This window comes from Bombus bifarius, unplaced genomic scaffold, assembly GCF_011952205.1.
Source record: "Bombus bifarius isolate JDL3187 unplaced genomic scaffold, Bbif_JDL3187 scf7180000010027_frag, whole genome shotgun sequence".
Taxonomy (NCBI): Eukaryota; Metazoa; Arthropoda; class Insecta; order Hymenoptera; family Apidae; genus Bombus; species Bombus bifarius.
In genome coordinates this window covers 1-7,500 of record NW_022885476.1, presented here as the reverse complement: position 1 = coordinate 7,500, position 7,500 = coordinate 1, and the positions used below count along the sequence as shown (strand labels likewise).

The window sequence follows — 7,500 nt, the reverse complement described above, 5'->3', positions numbered from 1 at the left end:
TTTTACATAAAGCGTTATAACTCGATAAAATACGTCGGGAATAAGCGTTTATATAGTCGGCAGACGGATATAAAAACGTTTGGACCGACACGACCGGTCGTTGGAATATAGAAAAATTCCGAGCCGGTACTTTGGGACTTGGAACAATTCCGAGTGCGAAAAAGTTTTTTCGAGTTTACTCGGTTAAAAGCGTTACAAGTTATGAATTTTTTTGCATAAATCGACGTAACACGACAAAATACGTCGGTATTAATGGTTTATTTCCGTCCGAGAACGATTTTTAAAAACGGACCTATACGGCCGGTCGTTCGAACTTGGAAAATTTTCGGACCGAACACACTTTTCGAGTTAATTCGTTAAAAAGCGTTACGAGGTACGAATATTTTTACATAAATCGTTATAACTCGATAAAATACGTCGGGATTAAGCGTTTATATCGTCGGCAGACGGATATAAAAACGTTCGGACCGACACGACCGGTCGTTGGAACATAGAAAAATCCCGAGCCGGTACGTTGGGACTTGGAAAAATTCCGAGTGCGAAAAAGTTTTTTCGAGTTTACTCGGTTAAAAGCGTTACAAGGTATGAATTTTTTTGCATAAATCGACGTAACACGACAAAATACGTCGGGATTAATGGTTTATTTCCGTCCGAGAACGATTTTTAAAAACGGACCTATACGGCCGGTCGTTCGAACTTGGAAAATTTTCGGACCGAACACTCTTTTAGAGTTAATTCGTTAAAAAGCGTTACGAGGTACGAATATTTTTACATAAATCGTTATAACTCGATAAAATACGTCGGGATTAAGCGTTTATATCGTCGGCAGACGGATATAAAAACATTCGGACCGACACGACCGGTCGTTGGAACATAGAAAAATTCCGAGCCGGTACGTTGGGACTTAGAAAAATTCCGAGTGCGAAAAAGTTTTTTCGAGTTTATTCGTTAAAAAGCGTTATAAGGTATAAATTTTTTTACGGGAATCGTTATATCTCTATTAAATACGTCGGGGTTAAACATTTTGATCGATTTTTTCAAAAAATTAGCGTTCGCCGAACTGACACGACTGGGATATTTTTCTAATTTTTTCGTTAATTAACGTTACAAGGTATATATTTTTTTGCATATTTCTACTTATTTTAACGTATTGTAATTGATTATAAACTTGTTTGTTTTCCGTATTCGATAAAAGAGTATGTTTACTGATGCAATTTTTCGGTGAAAAAAAAAATTAATTTTTTGGTAAAAATGCATTTCTATTATGTTAATAAAACGTCTGGTAATGTATTTCGATGGTTGGATATTGGCTTTGTATAGTAGTGATCGAGCGTTCGCGAGACTAAGTTCCAGCGTCCCTTCCGAACGGTACGTTGCTACGGAGGTTTTGCACCGTAAGCGCGCGGCCGCTAGCCCGGCCGGCGCCGGCCTTCCGGCTGGCGCTTTCGTATCTATAAGAGAGACGTCGAGCCGGACGGTTCGGTCGGAGCAGCGTTGAGCGCGTGGCTATTCTACGGCCTCGGTTGAGAATTCAGTCACCGCTCCTCGAGTCTTAGTGTATTTTACGCTATTTCTCGACTGTTCCTCCGTTCTCGTACTGGTTTTTTCTCTACACTGCTGCGCCGCGGGTCGCTGTCCTGGACGTAATGACCAAATATCGTGGCAAGGTTCCCCTGAGTCGGGAAGCTGGTGACCTGTGTGTACGTATTCTAACAAAAGTTGTTAGATGCGTGTGTGCTTGTACTAACTGAGTATCGATTCACTCAAGGGATTATAACCGTCTGCTTTCTATAACAACTTCTGCTTTCGCAGAAGTATTCGACGGGCCGGTAGAGCGTACTATCTTTGCGTAGTATGTCTTCTACCGAGAATGTTCTACCGAAAAGGAAGAATATTCTTACGGTATGTCCAGCGCGACGCACTGGGATACGCGCTTGTTCGTTCAGCGTGAGGTGTGTATACGTGCTTTACCGCTAAGATATTCTAAGAGTTGAGAGAGGAGGAGAGATATAAGTCTTTTTACACGAAGACAGCATTATAGAATGTTCCTTTAGAAGTATGATTCTTAAACATTTTATATAATACTATGAGAGAGAGAGGAGAAGTTGAGAATTACAAAGTGGCTGCGAGCGGCGTTCGAAGATTATTACTGAACTATGGGTGTATCTCGAACGTCGCTAAGAGATATATTTTATAATATATCTATCTTAAGAACGAAAAGTCTCGTCGTACGGTGCTTACGTCCCACCTACGACACGAAGAGAACTTAAACGAAATTTATAAGAATTGTTATACGAATAAGATCCCTGGTTGATCCTGCCAGTAGTCATATGCTTGTCTCAAAGATTAAGCCATGCATGTCTCAGTACATGCCGCATTAAGGTGAAACCGCGAATGGCTCATTAAATCAGTTATGGTTTCTTAGATCATACCTACATTTACTTGGATAACTGTGGTAATTCTAGAGCTAATACATGCAAACAGATTCCGACCAGAGATGGTAGGAATGCTTTTATTAGATCAAAACCAATCGGTGGCGGATGGCTCGTCTGTCCGTCCATCGTTTGTTTTGGTGACTCTGAATAACTTTGTGCTGATCGCATGGTCGTCTAGCACCGGCGACGCATCTTTCAAATGTCTGCCTTATCAACTGTCGATGGTAGGTTCTGCGCCTACCATGGTTGTAACGGGTAACGGGGAATCAGGGTTCGATTCCGGAGAGGGAGCCTGAGAAACAGCTACCACATCCAAGGAAGGCAGCAGGCGCGCAAATTACCCACTCCCGGCACGGGGAGGTAGTGACGAAAAATAACGATACGGGACTCATCCGAGGCCCCGTAATCGGAATGAGTACACTTTAAATCCTTTAACGAGGACCAATTGGAGGGCAAGTCTGGTGCCAGCAGCCGCGGTAATTCCAGCTCCAATAGCGTATATTAAAGTTGTTGCGGTTAAAAAGCTCGTAGTTGAATCTGTGTGTCACAGTGTCGGTTCACCGCTCGCGGTGTTTAACTGGCATTATGTGGTACGTCCTATCGGTGGGCTTAGCTCCTCGCGGGCGGTCCAACTAATATCCCATCGCGGTGCTCTTCACTGAGTGTCGAGGTGGGCCGATACGTTTACTTTGAACAAATTAGAGTGCTTAAAGCAGGCTACCTTCGCCTGAATACTGTGTGCATGGAATAATGGAATAGGACCTCGGTTCTATTTTGTTGGTTTTCGGAGCCCCGAGGTAATGATTAATAGGGACAGATGGGGGCATTCGTATTGCGACGTTAGAGGTGAAATTCTTGGATCGTCGCAAGACGGACAGAAGCGAAAGCATTTGCCAAAAATGTTTTCATTAATCAAGAACGAAAGTTAGAGGTTCGAAGGCGATCAGATACCGCCCTAGTTCTAACCATAAACGATGCCAGCCAGCGATCCGCCGAAGTTCCTCCGATGACTCGGCGGGCAGCTTCCGGGAAACCAAAGCTTTTGGGTTCCGGGGGAAGTATGGTTGCAAAGCTGAAACTTAAAGGAATTGACGGAAGGGCACCACCAGGAGTGGAGCCTGCGGCTTAATTTGACTCAACACGGGAAACCTCACCAGGCCCGGACACCGGAAGGATTGACAGATTGATAGCTCTTTCTTGATTCGGTGGGTGGTGGTGCATGGCCGTTCTTAGTTGGTGGAGCGATTTGTCTGGTTAATTCCGATAACGAACGAGACTCTAGCCTGCTAAATAGACGTAACTTATGGTATCTCGAAGGCCCCCGGCTTCGGTCGGTGGGTTTTTACTACCAACGTACAAACAAATCTTCTTAGAGGAACAGGCGGCTTCTAGCCGCACGAGATTGAGCAATAACAGGTCTGTGATGCCCTTAGATGTTCTGGGCCGCACGCGCGCTACACTGAAGGAATCAGCGTGTTTTCCCTGGCCGAAAGGCCCGGGTAACCCGCTGAACCTCCTTCGTGCTAGGGATTGGGGCTTGCAATTATTCCCCATGAACGAGGAATTCCCAGTAAGCGCGAGTCATAAGCTCGCGTTGATTACGTCCCTGCCCTTTGTACACACCGCCCGTCGCTACTACCGATTGAATGATTTAGTGAGGTCTTCGGACTGGTGCGCGGCCAATGTGATAAGCATTGCCGATGTTACCGGGAAGATGACCAAACTTGATCATTTAGAGGAAGTAAAAGTCGTAACAAGGTTTCCGTAGGTGAACCTGCGGAAGGATCATTAACGATACGATACCAAAAGAATTTGACTTGAACACATATAAAACTATGAAATATATATCAATGGTCGGTAAGGAGCTGTACTCCTCCTGTATCGACGAAAGTATATACGACGTATTAACAAGCTATATACTTTAACAAACGAAAACGCCAGGGAGCTTGGCAACCTCCGTTGGCACGAATAGTAATATTCTTAAGGAGGAGACGACCCTCCAGCTACGGAATTATACGAAGAGAAGGTGGCACTCTCTCTCGATCATCGGGATGAAGAGATATGTATAAGTATAAAAACGAAATGCGAATGAAACTTATTCGAGGCGCCTGCGTGAGGTCGTAAACAGAAAGACCCGCCGTCTCCGAATAAAACATATATATATATATATATATATATATATGAAATTCTAATAAAAGGGAACTCTAGCTTCGAAAGAGCCAACAAAAGTTAAGGCTCGATATCAAACGAAAAAAATTACGATGGAAACCACGTGTAAAGAGAAATGCAGTCGTGGCGCCTGCGAGAGGCCGTACACAGAAAGACCCGCCGTCACGATCTCGTATTTCGTATTTGCATCGTGGAAACCGTACGAACGAATATAAAAGTCCATGCAAACTAATAAGAAAATCTCTAAAGTGCCTCGTGTCGGAGAGATCATGCTCGCCTATTCTCTTCTATGTTTCGTGGTCTGTGTTGCGTTTGTTCTCCTCCTAGCAACGGGACATATCGAAGACTCCTCTTTGGGATCGAACGAAGCGTCTAGAACGAGTCGACGAGAGCGAAAGAACTTTTAGCGAGTCGCGCAGAGCGAAAGGATACCGATATACATCTTCGAAGGTTCTCTTCGAAGATCCATGGATACCTTCTGCGTCGACTTCTCTCGTCTCTTTCATCGAAACTCTCGTCGTTCTCGAAACGTGCTTCCTACCCACAGGGCGTGTGCTCTTCGTGTGTCGTTTCGTTCGAAATAACGAAACCACGTGTAACATACTCGTGGATCGGGTAACCTAGAACGAAGACGCATCGCGTGGATGTTGGCCCGCTATGCGACGATGACCGATGATGATGATGATACGATGTCGATGTCGACGACGACGACGACGATGAAGACGATGTGTAGCAACGATTCGTAACTAGTGTAGCCGAAGTTCGTTCAGAGGGGAATGCCGCCGGCTTCGAAGCCTCGATGTCGTGAGTCGGACACCCGTGCCGTCGCTAGAGTTTTTCAAACTCTGCTTCTGGATATTGGGACGAAAGACCGCTCGAGGACGACGACAGCCGTGCGTGCGTATCCCATCGAATTTTTTTACACCACCTGAACGAGACTAAAGTTTCGTCTAGTTGATCGTCTACCGTCGCATAATGTATATTATATACCGTTCAGAGGGGACCGGCTGTCTATCCTCGTTGTCGTGAGTCGGACACCCGTGCCGTCGCTAGAGTTTTTCAAACTCTGCTTCTGGATATTGGGACGAAAGACCGCGCGAGGACGACGGATTCGAGTTCCATCGAATTTTTGATGTACACACTACCTGAACGAGACTTAAAGTTTCATATAATATACCGTTCAGAGGGGACCGGCTGTCTTTCCTCGTTGTCGTGAGTCGGACACCCGTGCCGTCGCTAGAGTTTTTCAAACTCTGCTTCTGGATATTGGGACGAAAGACCGCGCGAGGACGACGGATGCGAGTTCCATCGAATTTTTGATGTACACACTACCTGAACGAGACTTAGTTTCATCCAGTTTGTCGTCTATCATCGCATATATATAATATACCGTTCAGAGGGGACCGGCTGTCTATCCTCGTTGTCGTGAGTCGGACACCCGTGCCGTCGCTAGAGTTTTTCAAACTCTGCTTCTGGATGTTGGGACGAAAGACCGCGCGAGGACGATGGATGAGAGTCCCATCGAATTTTTGATTTACAAGACACACACACTACCTGAACGAGACTAAAGTTTCATCGAGTTTATCGTCGTCGCATAACCCGTTCGGAGGGAACCGGCTGTCTATCCTCGTTGTCGTGAGTCGGACACCCGTGCCGTCGCTAGAGCTTTTCAAACTCTGCTTCTGGATGTTGGGACGAAAGACCGCGCGAGGACGATGGCTGCGAGTACCATCGAATTTTTGTTTTTTTTTTTTTTAAAAAAAAAACATCACCCGAACGGAGATGTGTTCTATCTTTCGTCGATTTTTCATGCTTTCAGTCGTCGCGTGGTCGCCATCCGTTCGGAGGGGATCGCCGGCTTCGAAACCTCGATGTCGTGAGTCGGACACCCGTGCCGTCGCTAGAGTTTTTCAAACTCTGCTTCTGGATATTGGGACGAAAGACCGCTCGAGGCGGACGGCCGCGCAAATCCCATCGAATCTTTACTATCACCCGAACGATGGAGAGATGCACGCGCGCTGTTTCTTGAATAATTGGACGAGAGAGTAGAATCAAACACATATATAACATGGGCTAGCCACCGTCCTTACTCGTTCGCGAGATCGTGTGCTGTACAGAGGATTCAGAATCGGGTGTATATATCCCCGTCGTTTCCTGACGAACGGAGCTTCGATCTCGATGGTTGTTATATATCATAATGTACTTTACGCCCGGCCGGCGAACGCGCGTATCTTCGCGCGTTCGTCGGTTTCTTTTTTTTCGAACGTTTTTGTGTCGTCAATCCTATGGCGACTTCTGCGCGTTCGATTCCCGTTGGTCGAACGTGACGGAACTCGGCTTCGCTAGAACCGAGAAGAGTACATTTGAGTATTGAACTGTTGCAAAATTTATAAAAGATTACCCTGAACGGTGGATCACTTGGCTCGTGGGTCGATGAAGAACGCAGCTAATTGCGCGTCAACGTGTGAACTGCACATGAACATCGACATTTCGAACGCACATTGAGGTCCACGGATACAATTCCTGGACCACGCCTGGCTGAGGGTTGCTCACGTAAACCTAAGACTGCTTGCGTTGCGTATCGTTACTCTCCGTATCTGTCTCTCTCTGTCCCTTCTTGCCTTAACAACCCGCCGTCGTTCTTCTTTATATAAGAGAACGTTTCAGAGTCGGACGAAGGTACAAGAACGAGGATACGAATAAGAGCGGACGGAGAGAACATACGCGACGTACGAGCGATTGTTGGACGCTCGTCGGCGTTCGTCGCGGTCGTGCAGAGACCGTGCAAGTCGTACGCATGCTCGAGATATAATCTATCGTGTTCACGGGAGACTACGAAACTCTACCTCTGTCTCTCTCTGTCCCTTCTTGCCTTGACAACCCGCCGTCGTTCTTC

General features: G+C 46.1%; 1 long non-coding RNA gene, 1 other non-coding gene and 1 pseudogene across 2 annotated transcripts; 2 read left to right on the top strand and 1 right to left on the bottom strand.

Moving 5' to 3' along the window:
• Positions 1-2,303: 2,303 nt before the first annotated feature.
• On the top strand, positions 2,304-4,226 carry LOC117216009. Its single transcript, XR_004489267.1, has one exon. It is a non-coding gene; the product is annotated as a small subunit ribosomal RNA (ribosomal RNA).
• Positions 4,227-5,003: 777 nt separating this feature from the next.
• LOC117216007 lies at positions 5,004-7,075 on the bottom strand. The gene is made up of 2 exons (XR_004489266.1): positions 6,472-7,075; positions 5,004-5,399 (listed from the first exon to the last, which is right to left on the bottom strand). It is a non-coding gene; the product is annotated as an uncharacterized LOC117216007 (long non-coding RNA).
• LOC117216008 lies at positions 7,003-7,152 on the top strand (annotated as a pseudogene).
• Positions 7,153-7,500: the final 348 nt, after the last annotated feature.